Source organism: Rhinatrema bivittatum, chromosome 12, assembly GCF_901001135.1.
Source record: "Rhinatrema bivittatum chromosome 12, aRhiBiv1.1, whole genome shotgun sequence".
Classification (NCBI taxonomy): Eukaryota; Metazoa; Chordata; class Amphibia; order Gymnophiona; family Rhinatrematidae; genus Rhinatrema; species Rhinatrema bivittatum.
Window position 1 is genome coordinate 31,661,677 of NC_042626.1, and position 19,604 is coordinate 31,681,280.

Here is a 19,604-nt window from a genome sequence, read left to right on the forward strand (position 1 = left end):
GTCATCCATCTTCTGGTCGGGCACAGTCTTCGAGCTTCGCTTCTGCATCAGCGCCGCTGGACTGGGTGCGCCGTGCCTCGGCGTCGATGAGGATGCGCAGTGTGCCTGCGTCGATAAGGATGCGCCTCTTGACTCATGCACGCCGTGCAGCTTGACTGAAGCCTTGGTCTGCGGCACAGGCTTCCGGACTGTATGGCTCACAGACGTCGTTGAAGCGTCACGACCATGACGGTCAGCGCATTTTTGGTCTTGGCCTCGAGACCTGTCATGCTTGGGCTTCTTCCGTCTTTCTTCCCCCGACTTGGATGCCGCCGGTTCCAACGACGATGCTTGACACATCTGTGGGGGCGTCAGGGTGGCCGGTCCTGGGGAAGATCGGGCCTCCAAGGGTGGAGCATAGGAGCCCTGTCACGCTGTCATCTTTTCGTGACGCTGATGGCGCGCTCTGGGGGGACGTTTTGCCACACAGCGGGCAGGTCTGAATCGGGTGGTCTGTGCCCAGACACCGATAACATTGGTCATATCCATCTGTGATGGATATGACTTTGCCGCAGGGGCAAGGTTTGAAGCCAGAGGGCCTTCCCCCATCTTTCCTACCATGCTCCTTCATTTTTGGAGGGGGTTTTTTTTTGGTTTTTTTTAAGAAGTTTTTCTCTTTCAGAGCCGAGGAGGTCTGAAGCTCCGCTTGCGATCCCGCCCGTGGAAAAACAGACTGAGGAGAGTCGATTCCAGCGCGGGAACTCACGTGCAGCCTCAGAGCAAAGCTCTGACATCACTTTGAAACTCCGCCTCCTGGGCCTGATTGACAGTTCCCATGACAGCATGGCTAATTCAGCCCTGCTATCGATGGGAAAAAATCCATACACCAATATTGGCCATATAGACTTGGAAAAGCCACTGCTTATCCTTGAAACATAGAAACAGAAATGACGGCAGAAAAGGACCAAATGGTCCATCCAGTCTGCCCAGTAAGCTTATGGTAGTTTGTGCTGTACCGTGTAGGTTATCCTATGCTTATATGGTTCCCAGACCATAAGAGTCAAAGCCCTCATTGGTTGCTGTTTGAATCCAATTCCCCGTAACCCCGTGCTTATCCGTTTCCCACACTAGCCCTCGTCGATAGCTGTTGAATCAATTTCCCTGTTATGCCTTGCTGTTGAAGCAGAGAGCAATGTTTGAGTTGCAAAGTATTAGTCTTATTGGTTAAGTGTAGTACCCGCCACATCAGCAAGTTACCCTCATACTTGTTTCTCCAGACTGTAAAAATTGGGGCCCTCAGTTGCTGAATGAATCCAATTCCCCTTTTCCCCCTGCCGTTGAAGCAGCAATGATTAACATTATCAAGGCTTATTGATTAAGGGTAGAAACCGCCACACAATCAAGTTACTCCATGCACTTTTCTTCATCTCCAGCCTTTAGGTTTCCACAGTATTTATCCCATGCCCTTTTGAATTCTATCACTGTTTTGGTTTTCACCATCTCCTCCGAAAGGGCATTCCAGGCATCCACTACCCTCTCCTTGGTTATGAGTAAGAAGGATTGGAACTACTCTTCGGGAATCTGCTGAGTACTCATGACCTGGATTGGCCACTGTTGGAGACAGGATGCTGGACTTGAAGCACCTTTGGTCTGACCCAGTATGGCACTTCTTATGTTCTTATTCCTGTGACCAGTGAGGGAAAATCCAAGCAGCTCCATGGAAAGCAACAGATCCAAATTTTGTAGGATATTCTTGGCTTCCAGGTATCTTCATTTTGCTAGTTGCCACGGAAAGAAGGCTTTACTCTAATGCAAGGTATTTCAGCCTAATTTGCAGAACCTTAGAAATGTGTAGGATTATTATTAGCCTGGGAACAAATGCAGGAAGTTTCCCAAACAGTCAACACTGCTACCAAAAGATAGCAAACAGAACTTGGCTGGCATCCCATACTGTCCTACATCAGCCCTAAAATCTCATAATGTTCTCCCTTTATTTGAAGCTACTACATATCATTAACGTGCTCACACAGTGCTACTCGTTATTGTACTTGGTAAGCTGGTCCTTTCACCTGACTGGGCTGACTGTTCTTTTGGAAGGATGCAAGGGTGGAGAAAGAGGGGGAAAAATATCCCACATCAACCTAAGCACAAAAGAATGCAAGCCAGCCTAAGCTAGATTTAATGATGGACTGATGACAGCTGACTAAATTCTCCAACAGTGTAGCCAAAGGCTTCCTGACCTAGACCTGGATTGGGTACACTCCTAAACCCGAAGCAGATAGGTCTCTGGGGCGGCCTCTCTATAATTGCACTCATTGCCTTGACAGATGCAGGACTACGGAATCCATGCCTGCTCTCAGCATGCAAAAACAGCGAGTCCAAACTGCGGATACTCCCAAGCTTTATTTAAGGAAGAGAGGGAGGCAGCCATTTCAGCAGAGGGCAATGAAGGTCATTTGCTACAGCCAAAAGGACAAAAACTTTTTTTTTTCCCCCAGTAAAGATCCAGCCAGAAATGTAGCCAAAAGATCTTGAACTGAAACAAACTTAGCCAGTCAGGTTTTCAGGGTATCCACAATGAATATGCATGAGATAGATTTGCTTGCACTGCTTCCATTGTATGCACATCTGTTTTGTGCATATTCATTGTGGATATCCTGAAAACCTGACTGGCTATGGGTGTCCTGAGGAAACCCCAGCAATACACAAATTTTTTTTTTTTTTACATTTTCTACTCAGAATAGAATAACAATTGCACTTTCCTATAATTTCCTGATAAGGGGGATCTTCTTTATCCCCTCAGATAAAATCAGAATCATCCTGGGGCAAAGTAGCATATTGGGGGACAGGTGGTGTTGTATTAAGGCTGCTTAGCCTCCATCACTGTTGCTGGATCGATGGGGGGCGGGGGGGGGGGGATGTTCCCCAAATCCTCGCTGTTATTTCCTGTGTGTGGGATACAGATGTTATATTGGAGATGCCAAGCCCCTGTTCTTTGGTGTGTGGTGTGAGGGAGGTCTTGTGTTGAGGCTGCTGGTCCCCATCATCGCTTTTTTGAGGGGTGGGGGTTGTTACAGTATGTCCAGATTATGAAAGTAGAAAGAAGAAGTATTCAGTCTCTGATATGTTTGTATTTTGCACGGTACAGGAGGAATTGCATTTCTGTTTGTGTCTCCAGTGTTGCATTACATACAGAGTTTGGCTTTTGTTTGCATGTTTCTATTTCTAATTTGTGGTTACTGATTCTCCATTAGGAGAAGGTCTGTCTGTGAGGCGAGCGTATGACCAGCTGTTCTACTTGCATGCAGTTTCTGTGTAAGGAAGACCAGCTTGTTTTTCCATTTCCATCCCTCCCCATTTTCTGCATTCCCTGTCCTTCCTGAACAGATTATAATCCAGTATGACTGTGCCCCTGTAATGGGTCTCACAGATCCACATCTCTAACACAGCAGCATGTAAGGGAATGTTTGTGTCCTATCATTTGGGAAAGAAGCAACAGTTCTCATCTTATTTCTCCAGTGTTGCATTTCATACAGAGTCTGGCTTCTTGGGGTTTCCAGTTCAGTTTTTGTCTGCACATTTATATTTCTAATTTGTAGTTCCTTATTCTGTATGAGATGAGGGTCTGACCTTGTTCCACCGAGGGGAGCTGTTCTGCTAGCAAATAGCTTTTGCGTAGGGGATCTACAGCAGCCTGGCTTGTTATGTTTTCCCAGTAAGAGGTGTGTTAGTGTCCTAGGGACCAGGGTAATATTTGCAAATGTTGCCTCTTCATAGGCTTTGCAGCCAGTTGCTAAGGGTGCGGGAGCCCCTACTTTAGGAGATGGAGTCCAGGGCAGTGCCCTCCCAAGAATGGCCTGGCATGTGAGCATCAGCACTTTTTTTCCTAGAAAATATAAAACAAAAAACACTGCTATGGCACTTTGGCATATGATGAAACTGCCCTTTGGGCATGCATAATTATTTTAAGAAAAGATGAAGACTTTATTGTGCCCATTCTAATTATCAGTAGTGGTGAAGTTGCCCATTGGCCCAAAGCAAGGAACTCATATTCCAAGGTAGAGGCCAGGCCTTACACTTCTGTCTTCCAAGGTTGGGAGGGCTGTGAAGGCCACGCACATGGTCCCTTCAGAATAGAGAGAGTTACAGCATGCCGTCATCCAGCATCTCCTGCTAGCTGGTAAACAGCAAGGATAGCCCTGAAGGAGGCTAAACCTGCTTTTCCACAAAACCAGCTCAAAATATGATCTCCCTAGCTCCACTGAAGAGGAGGAGGATGGTCAAAAAAGGGGGAAAAATGTCTGTGTGTTTTCATGGTAAAAGCCTCAAAAGTCATCAGCACAAAGTACCCAGCACCAGCCATCTGGTAGCCCCATATGAATCTGCCTTTGATCCTCTAAGCCCCAACACTGGGGGAGCACCAATGCATTGCTCAGAGGCTGTGCAGTCGTGAGGCTGGAAAACAGAAAACTTGAGCTACCTTCCAATTAGTCACATTCAATAGAAACCACATCCCCAACTGAAAGGAAATGGGCATCAGTAAAGGAGGAGCAGCAGCCTCCAAATGTATCCTCAACCCCCCCCAAACACACACTAAAATCATGCATGTAGACATGAAGCTAGGAGGACTATCAGTTTTGCAGTATCTGGTTCTCGGTTTTTACTGCCATACAGATTACAAATTAGGAGGTGCACCTGTCTCTCCACTGGTAAAAGTCATCAATCGGTTTCTATAAAAATTATCCCAGCATTTCCTCTCTGGAAGAAACATCCATAAAACATAATTAGCTAGGCAGACAAAGTTATTTTTATCCCTGGGGATGAGTAAGAAGTAACAGACCTACTTTTTGGGAGCTGCTGGATTGCGACCCAGACTGGCCACTATCAGAGACAGGATGCTGGACTCGATGGATCTTGGTCTGACCCAGCATGGCCCTTCTTATGTAAATCAATAAATCTATGAGACAATGAAACTTGTCCAATGTACTCCCTTCACCTCTGTAGGCCACCATTTCTCTTGCACGCACTGCTAGCGCACTACTTCAGCAGCAGCGGCACCTCCTCCCAACTGCAGCAAAATTAGAAAATGTACTCCAAGTAGGACAAGAAGCCTTATTACATGGCGCTTGACCTACTGCTGCCATGGCTTTTCTTGAATGGGCCCTTCTTTTGGGGAAAACCCTCCAAAATCCAATAAAACAGGGCTTCAGAAGCTTAAGGAAAAATGCAGAGAAACGTCCAGATTGCTGGTCGTGAAACTGCGCCTGGGAGCTGTTAGCATGACTGGCGGTAGGTATGCAATCCCCCGACATCTTACATCCCTGATCCCCTAAGTAGGCGCTTTGGAAGCAGCTCTCTATAGGGAGGGGCGGTGGAAACAGAAAGAGGATGGGCAAGGTCTTGCTGGCCATCTTCTCAATTCCCATCTAATTATGATGCTTTCAAAAACATCACAACCATAAAAAGAAAAAAAAACAAAAAAAAAACCTTCTCCCACATCACTAGAGGTTGTTGTCCATCTGATTGCAGGGAAAGATCTCTGCTCCTTAACCAGGTACTGTTCCCACAAATCAAGGTACACCATAGAGAGTGAAGCAAAGTTGGGGGGGGGGGGGGGAGGGGGGGGAGAAGGGTGAAGGGTGAAGGTCTTCCCACAGTGTGCATCGTTCTGCCATGACCAAAAAACTTACTGAACAGCGCTGCTAGCTGAATCTCTGCCAACAGCTCTGCTGTAGACACTGCTGCAGCATTATCGCCTGCAGACGGCAGGAGGAGTTTGAAAATGCAGCCAGGGGCTGGGATTTACACCTCGACTGCTCCTAGACATGAGATTCTCGATGTCTTTCCTACCCCTCCCCAGTCTGCTAGTGAGGAAGGGGGGGGGGGGGAGGAAGAGGATCATGATGCTTTGATGTCTAAGCATGGGGACCCCCAGTTTTAACCTGCAGTGCACCAAGCGGCACAGGTGCTCCTAGGCATGTGCCTAATGAGAAATCCGGCGCTGAATGCAGCACATTGTTGCCTTGTACCTTCAACCGAAATAACACACATCACCAGCACCTGTCTAAGGACGAATGATGAAGACCCTGAATTCATATGCACTGCATATCCACACATCTTCCCACACCCCTACCCACCACCGTCAGTGCCCCCACAGAAAAAGAATGAAGAAATAGTCTGCAGTAACCTGAGAAATGCACAGCTGAAATACACAGAGAGCAAGCAAATGATAAAATAGGAGAGGGACCTAGGCACTAAACAAGAATAGTCAATAACTTTCTATAGAAGGAAAAAAAAAAACAACCTATGGCTTGCCCCCCCATCACAAAGTGTCACAGAGACAATTTACCTTTATCTGCACCCCCCCCCCCTCCTCTGAAGCTTTCCATTGGCTGATCCTCTGCATCGAATGATCAGAGCAGCTCTGCGTTCCACTCTTCCCATTGGCTCTCTCCAACTGCCTATTGCCAAGAAGGGGGGGGATTGGGGGGGGGGGGGGAGGGAAGGAAACAAACCGGACTTCCAATCGATATTCTCTGCAAGGGCAACGGCGAGCCAGACGCCCTTCTCCCTTTAAATATATTCCTGATGATGTCTCGGTATTCCGATAAGCATCAGAGAAATGCACACAATAACCTGCAGGACTCTTTAAGACAGCCCTGTTCATCCGTCCACAGCCCACTATGAGACTGAACTGTTACCGTGTGCATGAGGATATGCTGCAAACAGTCCTGCTTAGTTCTCATCAAATGAAATATTTAACAGTGACCTGCAAATGCAGCATTTTTTAAGCAGGTAATAAAATACATCCTCACTGTGCAGTTTAGCTATAGGAGGAGTTGCCATGTTAAGGGAAATTTAGCTTTTCTTTCTATCTAAAGGATACTATTTGGGACAAGTAAGTGAGATGCAGAACTATAGAGCATATTTGCACTCCTCTGATCCCTCTCCTCCTCTCCCTCCACCCCCTTCCATTCTGATCCTGTCCTATTTCACAGACTCTTCTATCCCTCTCCCCACCCAACCTGGATAGTACAAGAATAGGTGCTAGCTCTGTAGTTGCAGCAGGTGCTTGAACACCCCCCCCCCCCCCAATACTGAGCAAACGTCTTTACTCTATCCAGGGAGGGATAATTTGTATTGACTGTAGCACCCCCCTGTCATTTGGAAGAGCTGGCTCCTAAGAGTAGAAGAGCTGCACTCTTCCTGTCTTTTCATCTACTGCCAGCCCACACATATTTAAAATCGTTTTTCTGCCCCCACCCCAAGAGCTCTGCATCCTACGCAGCTGCCCCTCCTGACACCACTAGTTACAGCCCTGGTGGCATCAGTCACTGTGCAACAGCAGAGTCTTCTTGTCCTCAAACACACAACCCCCAACATCCCATCCCACTCATCCCAACTTCTCATACCCAGACACCTTCTTCTCATTCTAAACACAACAAAATCTGAGATTTCTAGCCATCCTTAAGATCTATATCATTTTATAAACCCTAGGAGACATAGCCAGAACATCCTCAGAAACAGGGAGTGAATGGCTAGAACTCACCGACTTCTCCAGTCAGCTGTAATTTTGCTTTTGAAACAAAACAAAAAAAAAAAAAAGCTGCGTACTCATCTGACTGAGCAGAAAGCTTCCCCTGAATTTTGAGAATGAGCATTCCCCCCCCCCCCCCCCCCCCCCACCCTGGTTTTCCTGTAATCCTCGAGAGCCACCCGTTGTATATGCAAGTCACCAGTTACGTCCGTATCACCTGAAACTTCATGGGCTGCGAGAGTTATCATGGGACCAATATAAGATGAAAAGATGGTATAGTACAATGAGCTTTCACGTTCACAGAGGTCCCTTCTTCAAACAAAGATGCAAGGAGAGTAAGTTTCGAAGGCATTTTCTCAGGTAAAATAATACTTTGTCCACAGAAATGGCGAGTCATGAATTTGCTCACCCAACAGACGGACATGCATGGGCCCTGTATGTACATAAGCTTAGCGGCAATGGCATTCTGGGAGGAGGAGTCAGAGTTGGAGAAAGATTGGGACTCTTGTGCATAATCTTAGATTTTCAAACGTAGGCATGAAAATTTCCTCAAAAAGTTTCTGCACACAAATTAGCAAGTGTAACTGTGTGCGGGCAGTACTGGTGGTTTGCTTTGAAAGCTGGTGCAGCTTATGCATTTATATGCAGACATTTTTATGTGGGGCTGATACAAAATTACCTCCTTAACATCTGAAGGAGGAACCTATGTGCTCTCGAAAGCTCAGGCACTACATAGTCTTTTTATCTTTCATGCTGGCCCAATAAATGGCACTGTAGAGAGACTCCAGTTCTCTCTGGTACCAATAGAGCTACTACTGGAACTTTCCTCATCCCCATCACTGGAATCTCATTGATCCAAACTGGTCATGAGATCACAAACTACATTAGACACCCCTGCAGCAGGAACCAATCAGAATGTATCGCACAACTTCTCATATTCTTCCAGACATGGCAGGTAAAGCTAGCAATGCCAGAGTATGGATCAGTCATTAATTACCACCAACTACTTTGCTTAGTTTTTGATTGAAGACTTAAAAGCTCTGAATATGGCGGCTATGTTTTTCATAAAGCTAACATGCTGATGAACATGGGTCATCAGATTCATAACTTACTGAAACTATTTCTTTGGAATGCCATGTAGAGTAGTTTTCACAAAACTTCTTACAAAGCTGAGGCCCAAACGAAGTCAAAGCTGACCAGCCATGTTAGACAACAATCACTCTGTTGAAGGCTTAGGAACTTGGAATATTTGTGAGTCAGCTGGTTGGAATTATTTTGGGACCGCACACATTTTCCCTGGGTGTGGCAAAGCAGTCTGTGGCTGCTCTGGTGTGACTTGCCAAACAACCATCTACTGTCCACCTACTGGAGGCCTGTTAGACCATCGGAAGTGACTCGACCACCTGCCTGCTAAAATAATGTCTGTATTTTTGTCTCTGCATAATAACCCTTAGTGTATTGCTGTGAGTAAGGGCCCTTATGTCGTGCCTGCCTGGCTAAGACCCACAGAGAAGCAACAAAGGCCCTCAGCCAAGCAGTTTCAATAATCGATTTTAACATACAAGTTCAAGCTTCACAGATTTGGGACTTGCACCCAGGTTTTCTTCATGGTATATGTAGGTGTATCAATAGGCCACAGGGACTATCCTGAATTTGACTATTTTTTCCCTAGTGAATAGTTCTTCCAATAGATATCAGAATGACAGTACTGGAAGTTGAACAGGTTATGCTAGTTCAGACCAACATCCATCGAGTCCAGCATTCTAACAGTGGCCAGTTCGGGTCACAAGAACTCAGCAGATCTCAAAAATTAGATTTGTTTCTTGTTGCTTATGCCCAGGGATAAGAGATGGCTTCTCCCCCCCCCCCCCTATCTCAAGCAGATACAACACGAGCAGCAGCAATACAAGCTTTCCTTCCACACATAGACCCCACAACAGAATATGTACGGCACAGGAAGTAGCAGCACAGGTTTTACCCTACAGACCTGCCAATGTACTTCAGTTCTGTTCTGGAGGGTCATCTCTGAAGACAGAGGGTGATTCAGTCTACATGCCTGTGTAGGCCTTTGACCTCTCTGCAGAGACTGCCAACAATAGTGCCAGTTAGTGCTAAATGGAGATAGGGATTTTTGAGATGTGGACACCTGCCTCCAGGAACAGAAGAGAGACCTCAGATTCTTTTTAACATAGATCAAAACGGCTTTCAGATAATGAGCCTGGTTGGGAAGGGATGACCTTGAAGGTAGAAGACTCTGTGATCCTGTGCAAATCTCCAAGCAATCAAGTCACATAAAAGCGATTAAAAAATAAATAAATAGATGAGCTCCTAAATTTAGGGACCTAAGTTAGGTGCCTATTTTTAGCCAAGTTTTAAGCTGAAAATTCACATAGATTTAGGAGCCTAAAACTTAAGGGGCGGATTTTCAGAGCCCTGCTCGCGTAAATCCGCCCGGTTTTGGGCGGATTTATGCAAGCAGGGCCCTGCGCGCCGGTAAGCCTATTTTACATAGGCCTACCGGCGCGCGCAGAGCCCCGGGACTCGCGTAAGTCCCGGGGTTTTCGGAGGGGGCGGGCCCGAACCGCGCGGCGTTTTCGGGGCGTGGCCGCGCCCTCCGGACCCGCCCCCAGGTCGCGTCCCTGCGCGCAGGAGGCCCGCTGACGTGCGGGGATTTACGCCTCCCCCCGGGAGGCGTAAATCCCCCGACAAAGGTAAGGGGGGGGCTTAGACAGGGCCGGGTGGGTGGGTTAGGTAGGGGAAGGGAGGGGAGGGCAAAAGGAAGTTCCCTCCGAGGCCGCTCCGATTTCGGAGCGGCCTTGGAGGGAACGGGGGTAGGCTGCGCGGCTCGGCGCGTGCCAGCTATACAAAATCCATAGCCTTGCGCGCGCCGATCCAGGTTTTTAGCAGATACGCGCGGCTCCGCATGTATCTACTAAAATCCAGCGTACTTTTGTTTGCGCCTGGAGCGCAAACAAAAGTAGGCTATTCGCGCTCCTTTTAAAATCCGCCCCTAAGTTTCTAAATCTGACCTGCTATTCATCTGCCTAGATTTAGGCCCCTAAGTTAGGTGCCTAGTTCTGAAAATCACTTCTGAGCTCCTAATGTTGTCTCCCTGATCTAACTCTGCCTCTGTAAGTCACCCACTTTTCAGGATCCTAAATTTAGTCACTCAGTCATAGTAAATTTTCAAAATGGCCAATATAGGAACTTAACTCAAAAAGATAGGAGCCTAAAGTTTTTGAAAATTGGCCCCATAGAGTTTCCCTTTGCTTTGTTAATAATATTCAATTTGCTAAACATAAGCTGAGGAGCAGCTAAGTTAAGTTAATTATTTTAAGAAAAGATGAAGACTTTACTGTGTCCATTCTAATTATCAGTAGTGGGGAAGTTGCCCATTGGCCCAAAGCAAGGAACTCATATTCAAGGTAGAGGCCAGGCCTTACACTTCTGTCTTCCAAGGTTGGGAGGGCTGTGAAGGCCACGCACATGGTCCCTTCAGAATAGAGAGAGTTACAGCATGCCGTCATCCAGCATCTCCTGCTAGCTGGTAAACAGCAAGGATAGCCCTGAAGGAGGCTAAACCTGCTTTTCCACAAAACCAGCTCAAAATGTGATCTCCCTAACTCCACTGAAGAGGAGGAGGATGGTCAAAAAAGGGGGGAAAATGTCCCTTCAGAATAGAGAATTACAGCATGCCATCATGCTAATTTAACAGGGGGGGGGGGGGGGGGGGGGGATATTCAGCAGCGTGACCATACCACCGAATATCCCCGGCTATCTTAAGCATATCCGGCCAACTTTAGGACAGCCCTATGATGCAACCAGAGATAGCCACATACGTTAAGCAGCTAATTCCGAATAACCTATGCAGCTAACTGCTCTGCCTGAAAACGCCTCCCACCTGCCCCTGGAATGCCCCCAACTTCGAATATAGCTGGGTAGCCATTTAGATCAATAGCCTTTCAGTTAATCGACCCCTTAATATCTATGCTATCTGGAAATACCTCTAAATGATAAATTCTCACCAACAACTGTATTATACCAACATAAAGCCCCAATTCACAACAATTCAACAGTATACACCATGAATTTTGTGAAGACATTTTTACTTATGGACACAGAACAGAAGCATTTTGTTTATCCCAGTTATTTTTCCCCTATGGTGTCCCTATTTCATGGACTACTTTGTCAACTACTTTGTCAACTACTTTTTCATGGACTTCATGGACTTTTTCATGGACTTTGTCAACCCTATTTCATGGACTACTTTGTCAACTACTTTGTCAAAAAACCTATGTTTTTTGTATCTTACAGTTTTTGTTGATTTATATATTTTTCTCTCTCTAATTGTTTCTTAGTTTAAACTCTGTACTGTCTTCCATTGCCCAGGTTTTATGCTCCCTGTTTAATGTAACTTTACTTTCTACCTTGATGTTAATTGGTTTCCCCTCAGTTACATTGTAAACCGGTACGATAAGACCTAGTCTTGAGCATCGGTATAGGAAAAGAAATTAAATAAAATAAATAAATAAAAATAACATATTCATAGCACTAATTGATGGGTAATGCATTAGTTCAAGGAATCACTGGGCCAATAGGTATTAGGGAGACTTTGTTAATTTTCAATTAAGAGCTGGACCTCTGGGATAGCAATAAAATTAGTAGAAGTGCCATGTGGGGCACTCATGCCACAGGATGACCAGCACTGGATTAGTTGATCTTGATGCACTGACAATGCATTCTAACAAAGCTTTAATGCAAAAATGTGCCATGCTTTAATGTCATAATCCCTTTCCCCACCACACGATCGCAAGCTGTGCAAATAAAATTACATCCCCTCTATAAAGTGCGTAGATACACAGTATAAATTTGAACCTCTCTGCAAGTGGTGGGGGCAGAATGAAGAGGTAGGTGTGCTGATAGTCGTAGAGCAATAAGGATATGCTGTTGCACAATCTGGGACCTTTTTTTTTTTTTGTTTAAAGATCATTGCATCATTCGGGTAACATTTTTTGAATTGCAGAAACAAAAGTAGTATAATGCATAACATTAAAATTGTAAATGAAATTTTTTTGTGGTCGATATGAGACTTTTTTGGGTTTAAAAGTGGGTGCCTTTCCTGATCTGGCAAGGCCTACTCAACTGAGTAGGCGGCAATTTTTGCAATTAAAACCTCGTGTTATGTTTGGGTGCTCTATTTCTGTTGAAATATCCGTGTAAATGTGTGATTAAGTTTAGTAATAATACATATATTTTTTTCTTAAAAAAATGTAGTTAAATCTGCATTAAAACTGTGCAATATGGCTTCGCAAATTGCGAAGCCAGCCCACTTGGCCAGAAATCCCACCCCAAACTCTTCCCCTTTTCCTAATTTGCATCGCACCATGTGTGATGGCGTTTTTGCATGTGTTAAAGGCATTTTCGCATGCATAAATGCTTTAATGCATGCGAAAACGCCATATAGCACTTTGATAAATGACCCCCTTAGGCATTTAAGTTTTCAGCTGAAATTTCCCTGAACTTCCCAAAACTTGGCCATCTACATTTAGGCCTGCTAGTCATTCAAGTAAATTTGGGTGCCTAGTGTTGAAAAATTGATTCTGTGCACCTAACGGTTTCACTCCTTATCCAAACCATCCTCTGGCCCTGTGCACTCTTGAACAGCCAATAGGCACTCAGCCTGGATCTATTTTCAAATGGGCAGATTCAGCTACCTAACTTCCAAAGTTAAACCCTTTGAAGATTTTATCCCCATGTAAACAAGAAATTAAGACTTACATTTCTTTTTTTCCCCCAGAGCTGTTGCAGAAGATTTCTGGCCCTTCCATCCTGTAAGAAAAGAAAAGGAAAAAAAATCATTAAGTCCCATCACAATAGACAAAATTAAATTTGACAGTTTTAATTCTGTAATGCGCATGCCTTTGCAATGTAATTGATTAAAACACAAAAATTTTAAAAATTAAAAAAAAAAAAAATCAATGGACCTTCAGCTTTAGTGGGTCCTTAGTTTTCCATTACTAAGTGGCGTTCACTAGCGAGGATGATGTGTTTGCACCAAACTTTATACTGCTTGCGACAGTTAAAGGTTTAAGCAATACTTAAACACAGGTAGTTGACTGTGCTGGAAGTATACCCTGCTCATGACCCCTACAAGAGAACGTACCAACAACACACATGCTACATCCTTCACCTGAGCACATAAAGCCTCCTATTTTGTTATTTGCAATTTTGGGACTTCTTGCATACCAGCATACCAGCCGTTGCAGTCCTGATGTTTGGCATCAGGACTGCAACGGCTTTTCTGGACCCTGATCAATGAGACCAGGCAGAACGATCAGCTCCTTGACAGATTTTAGTAGGCATCAGGGTGCAATCATTGGCAAACAACCTGAAAGAAGCCCCCGGATTTGTGGCACAAACAGCTTTAAGGCCCCAGTTTCACCACAACTTGGATTATCAGTAGCACGTTTTGATCCCATTGCCCCCTCCCCCCCAAAAAATATATATTATATGGTGGCACTTCTGTAGCAACAGCATAGAAAACTAGCCAGCATGTGATGGAGCTCATTTATATAGCATTTTCATCACCAAAGGACATAAAATTGAACTGCATATAATGAAAATGCATTCCAGGTGATTTACTGAACAAGGATTCTTTGCAGGTTCTGATATTTTCCCATTAGAAACACTTGTTGTTGTTTGTCAAACAAAGAACTTTAACTACATGCGACGAAGCAACACTTCAGCAGGAAAAATCAAAATAATAAAAAAAAAGACAACAATGGTTTTGAACAGTAAGAAAATAGAAGGGGGTGGGAACCCCAGGCTCTCACAGCCCCAGTTCCAACACCTGTTTCTGTCACGGGAAACTGCTGGACATTAGGGCACAGGAAAAGTCAGAGCACAGAGCAGACATACCTCAACGGGTATTAAATGATCTTTTTTCCTTTTTGGTTTGAAGAATAGGTCTATGAGGGGTCAATTTAAAAAAAAAAAAAAAATGCCCGGGCATCTAAATCTAAGAAGATTTTCAGTCAAAAAATTAAAGGCCTAAAGTTTTCACTGAAAATTAATCTATTATTATTTAAGCACCTAAACCTTTAAAGCCTAAATGTCAACATGGAATTCATTTGCTTACATTTAGGAGCCTTAGGATTTGATTTACAAAGACTCTTTTCCTGTTCTGTATCTATGGGGAGGGGGGGGGGGGGGGGAGAAGCTTAGTAAATCAGGTCGTAAATTAGGTGCCTAAGTGATGAAAATCTGTGCCAAGCGCCTAAAAGCTCACGCACGTAAAAAAAAAAACCAAAACATAGAGGTTACATGTGCGGCTGGGCCCTGCACGCATTTTTCAAAGGGCCCGGCCACGCGCGTAACCCTCGTTATGCGCAGAAGTGCTGGGCCAAGTTAAAGGGTGGGCCAGGGGGCATGGTAGGCTGGGACAGTGCCATTAGACGCTATCCTGGGAAGTGCGCGCCGCAGCCGGCCAGCACTCAGAGTTTGCTTCTGCTCCTGAGAAGCAATAAGTATTGAAATAAAACAATTTAGGGTACCTAGGTAGGGGTTAGGGGTCATGATGGAGAGGGGAAAATGGAGGAAGGTTAAGAAGGGTAGGGAACTGGGGAAAAAAAAAAGCCAATCACATCGCTGCACATAACTGGAAAATCCCCCCTGCACAAGTGAGTCGCGGGTTGCCCGCACATGCACACGTGGATGTTAAAATCCGGCGCGCATTTGAGCACAGACATTGTATTTTATAACATCTGCGCAGGTTATAAAATGATCGCGTCCATGTGTGCGCATCGGGAACCGCGTGCATGCTCATTTTAAACCTACCTTTAAGTGGGTTCCCGTTCCCCCCCCCCCCCCAACCCCAACTCTACTCCTGGTGCCAACTACTTGTTTTTTTAGGCTCCTAACTAAAAACGAAGCACCTAGATTTAGGAACTCAGCCCTAGTCAGTTTAGGCACTGAACTTCCAAAATCAGGTGCCTAAACCCTTTGAAAAGAGATTCCTTAAAATGAGAACAAAAGGTAACAATTGGAGTCCTGGGCTTAGTGCATGTGTGCCTCTGGACTTCCAATTCCTGCTTCTCAGAGAAACCAGGACCAGGAGACCATACATTATGAAATGGGTATGGTGGAGAGGGGGCTGTGACTGGCTCCACCTGTCCATTTTGGCACGGAGTTTATTTGTAACTTTAGGTGATCTGTTAATGTTTCTCCAACCCATGCTGAACAAAATAGAGACTCCAGAGCCTCAGCTATCATGATCCTGCCTCTTTCTACTTTGCCATTAATATTAAATCACTATTACTAAAACAAACACACAAACCAGCATTTGCAACCCAGGTTCCCTTAATTGCATATTTTTTTAAACATCAGGACCATAAAAAGAAGCATTCTCTTTCTCTGAAAATAGCCTATTCTACTATAAAAGGTAGCCTTTTCTTGTTTTAGAGGGCCTCTCATCAGGTTCAATGACATCCCTTCACTGCCTGATAAAAGCGCAGTAAAAAAAAAAAAAAAAAAAACTATTTTCCCCGAGCAAAGTAATCCCGGCTCCGTTGCCATGGCACCAGACGTCTCTCACTTCTATTCATCGACCAGACGGGGTCCTTCTCAGCTTCCAGCTTCCCAGTTCAGTGCCTGAATTTTGTTCCCTCGCCTGGAAAAGTGGCAATTTGAAAGTACTGGTTTAGGTTGAACGGTTCTTCAGGGGAGGGGAGAGAGAGGAGACCGATAGCATTTCTGTGCGACTTCTGACTCCGTCTCAATCACATAAGCTGACAACGCTTTACAATGCTGAAACAGCAGCCAGGAAAAGCAAAATCCGATTCTCTCTTCCCCCCCCCCCCCCCCCTCTCTTTTCCGCTTCATTCAAACACAGATATAGGCCATACTGAAGGGTATTGTAAAGAGTTAATGACTCAAAGCAACAATTTCATGGTGGTCCTGAAATTTTTTTTTTTTATTTTTGAGAACCATGACTTAGCAATATACTAAAACGCAAGGAGAATCACATTAATATAATTTTAAAGTACATGGTAAAAAGCTAAAAAGGTCCTGTCATTTTAATTATGCAAAAAAATAAGTTCTGATTGATTGGTTTCCTAGGTCAGTGAAATTTAATTAGATACTACTAGTTATTTTGAGAGGCAAATTTTGACCAGGATTTTTCAAGTGTTTTACGATCAGATTAAACGTGTAAACAGAACAAGTCTGTAGATACACCATAATGTATTGTGAGCTAGTGAAAGGGATGTCTGTGCCTTGTCCGTGTTTTAAAAAATAATTCACATTTAAAGATGCAGTTTCAGGACTACAGACATCCCTTTAGGCTTTGCCTGAGAAAGGGACCTTACTCATCCTGAAAACCTACCTTATTCAACATTCGTTAGCTTTTTAAAGATTCATCATCATTGAACAAACAATTTGTTAGTTCAAATTCAGCTAATTTTATAGTATCCCACATTATAACTTGGACCTGGATTTGGGAAGCACATTGCTAAGGAATCTGGCCTGCAGTATAAGCATTTCAATTCTGTATTTCCAAATGGCAATTAAAAAAAATATATCACTTTACCTGTCCCACATTATCCATCGCGCACGAACAAACTGCAATGTATAAAAATTTTGTGCACACACAGAAAATCATTTTCTAAGGAGGGCGGCCTCAGAAGACGTGCACTGAATTAAGAAGGGCGTGGACTGCAGACTGTCAGGGCTCCGGAGAATAGTGACCTATGCAGTCTAGCTTGAGCATCCCTGGGCGTCTGCGTCTCGGGGGCTCAAAGTACCTGCCGGTGCTTAAGCAATGGCCTGTAATTAGATTTCTAAGAAAGCAGAAATGAAAAGCACATCTATGGCCAAGGAGCGAGGAGATGCTACGTGAGTGGATTATGAAAAAAAAAAAAATTATAGTGTATAATATGGAGTTCATTGTTTTGCAGCATTCCTTCTAAGCTGCTAGTTCATGAAGGAGAGGAAAGGCTGGGAGTGTGTGGACGGTGTATAGGAGGGTTTTGTGTGTGTGTTTGGTGCATTTGAGGCAGCACAGAGGTGCGCACGTGTTTGTTTTTTTTAAATGAAGCAAGCTGCAAATTTGCAGAGTTCCCTGGACTAATCACAGTACACAGTGATACCCATTTTGTAGATGCAACCTCGCCCTTTGCATTAACTGGTTCATTTTACCTTGACCTGAGGGAGATTATTAAGGACCTCAAATTCCCAGGAAATAAAAACTGAAAACGATCAGTGTTTATTGCAAGAACAAATATGATATTTAACGGGACAATGTTTTTTTTCTACTGATTTCTCCTGTTCTTGTTGATAAATTCCCAGGAAAAATTAAAAATGGAACACGAAGGTCCCTACAGACAATACAGTTCATGAAAGCTTGTCTGACATGTAATTTATTGTATTACATCAGTGCAATATAAAGATCTCGCCTATAAATTTGTTGACCTTTTATTTTTGCAGGTGCAAAAGCAGGGAAGAGGGTTGCAGCCTTAAAATGCATCTGCATCCCTCTGAGCTTCAAAAAAGCGCAATTGAGGAGAGACTGCTCCCAAACCCTGTAGCCTCCCACATCCACCCCCCCAAAAAAAAAAAAAAATCTACAGCAAGCAATTCTTTCTGGAAATCTCTCACTAGACCTTCCAAGCTCTGTGTTAAGAAAGAGAGCAACCATATGCACCAGAGACACCCCTCCCTCCAAATATGGCTGCTTCCAAGGTGGCAAGAGAAATCCAGCAGAAAAGCAGTTTGGGGGCAATTCTAAAAAGGGATTACCCCTGGAAATAAACCCCTTTAAAAATGATCCCCTCCCCCAACACGGGGAAAACGGGCAGTGTAGGGGCAGGGCCATTCCAAAAAAGAAGTACACAAAGTTTATTTTATTTTATGTTTTTTATTTACATTTTTTTTTTAACACCCAGTATTTACTTAGCAAAGAGTTTGCACATGCAAACTCTGCAGGTAAAAGTTAAGTACCTGGGAAGGGAGCTTCCCTTTGAAAGCTAGCTTGCAGGCCTGCAGGTAAAAAATATCCACTCTTAAGCAGTACTAAAAATGACACGTTAGAAGCAAACATTTTTAACTCTGAAAGGAAATTACGTTTGCCCCTGTAGTGTTTTTAACAGTGAAATAATATTTTTCCAGCCTACAAATATGTTTTCACTGTGCTGATTACTGTATTTTCCAGTGTATAGGCTGCACCTTTGTATAAGTCACACCCCTTTCTCAACATCCCTTTTCATGAAAAATTCAGTAGATAAGTCGCATCGTTAGATATGGTGTGGGAGATCACGGCGATGGGCTGCGAGAGGATGAGGTGTAGTAGGCGAGTGCCGAGCATTACGAATGTATGTGGGAGGCGTCCTAGGGGAGCACCGAACATTAGTGGGCTGCGTGGTATGCGAGCGGCCGTTGGTGAGGTCGCGTGGAGGAGCGAGTGGCACGGAGGCTCTTCCAGTAAGGAGAGAGAGAGTGAGAGGGAGACACGCTGACACTGAAAGCACTGCATATTAGTCGCACCGGTGTATATGACACAGTGATGGGAATGCCAGAAAAAAAAACCGCGTCTTATACATTGGAAAATATGGTAGTTAAAAAAAAAAAATACATCGTATTAAATGCAGCTTTGCTCACTTTAGTTTTTACAAGACATTTGGACTGAGATATGCAACCTTGGGGAAGATCAGAGCTCCCGCACAACAGAATTGAAGAGAAGGAAGAAGCTGTGATCACCTGGGACATTCGTATTCCATCGATAGGAAGGTGGACACTAGAGAGAAAGTTTTGGTGAAAGAGAAAAAACACAAGAATGTCATTACTGACAGAAGTGTCAGTAACCAGTGATTATTCTTTGACTTGTATGGAGAAAGTGAAGATCCTTAAGTAGCAAGAGATGCAATTAGATTTAAAAAATTTTCCAATTATAGTGGGTGTCATCATCCTGATTAAGAAGAATTCCCAAGCGCACTTTGATAGGTTGCTGATACATGTTATATCCTTCAGAAGAAGGCTCTCTTTAGCACAATGCAAGTATTAAGAAGGGCATTAGCAGTAAATCTGAGAGACTGAG

At 44.3% G+C, this 19,604-nt stretch overlaps 1 long non-coding RNA gene across 1 annotated transcript in view; it reads right to left on the minus strand.

Annotated features, from left to right (window-relative positions):
• Window positions 1-13,348, minus strand: part of LOC115074556 — a 90,372-nt gene extending 77,024 nt beyond the window's left edge. Inside the window, exon 1 of the long non-coding RNA XR_003852273.1 lies at window positions 13,295-13,348. This is a non-coding gene — a long non-coding RNA (uncharacterized LOC115074556). The remainder of the gene's footprint in view (window positions 1-13,294) is intronic.
• Window positions 13,349-19,604: the final 6,256 nt, after the last annotated feature.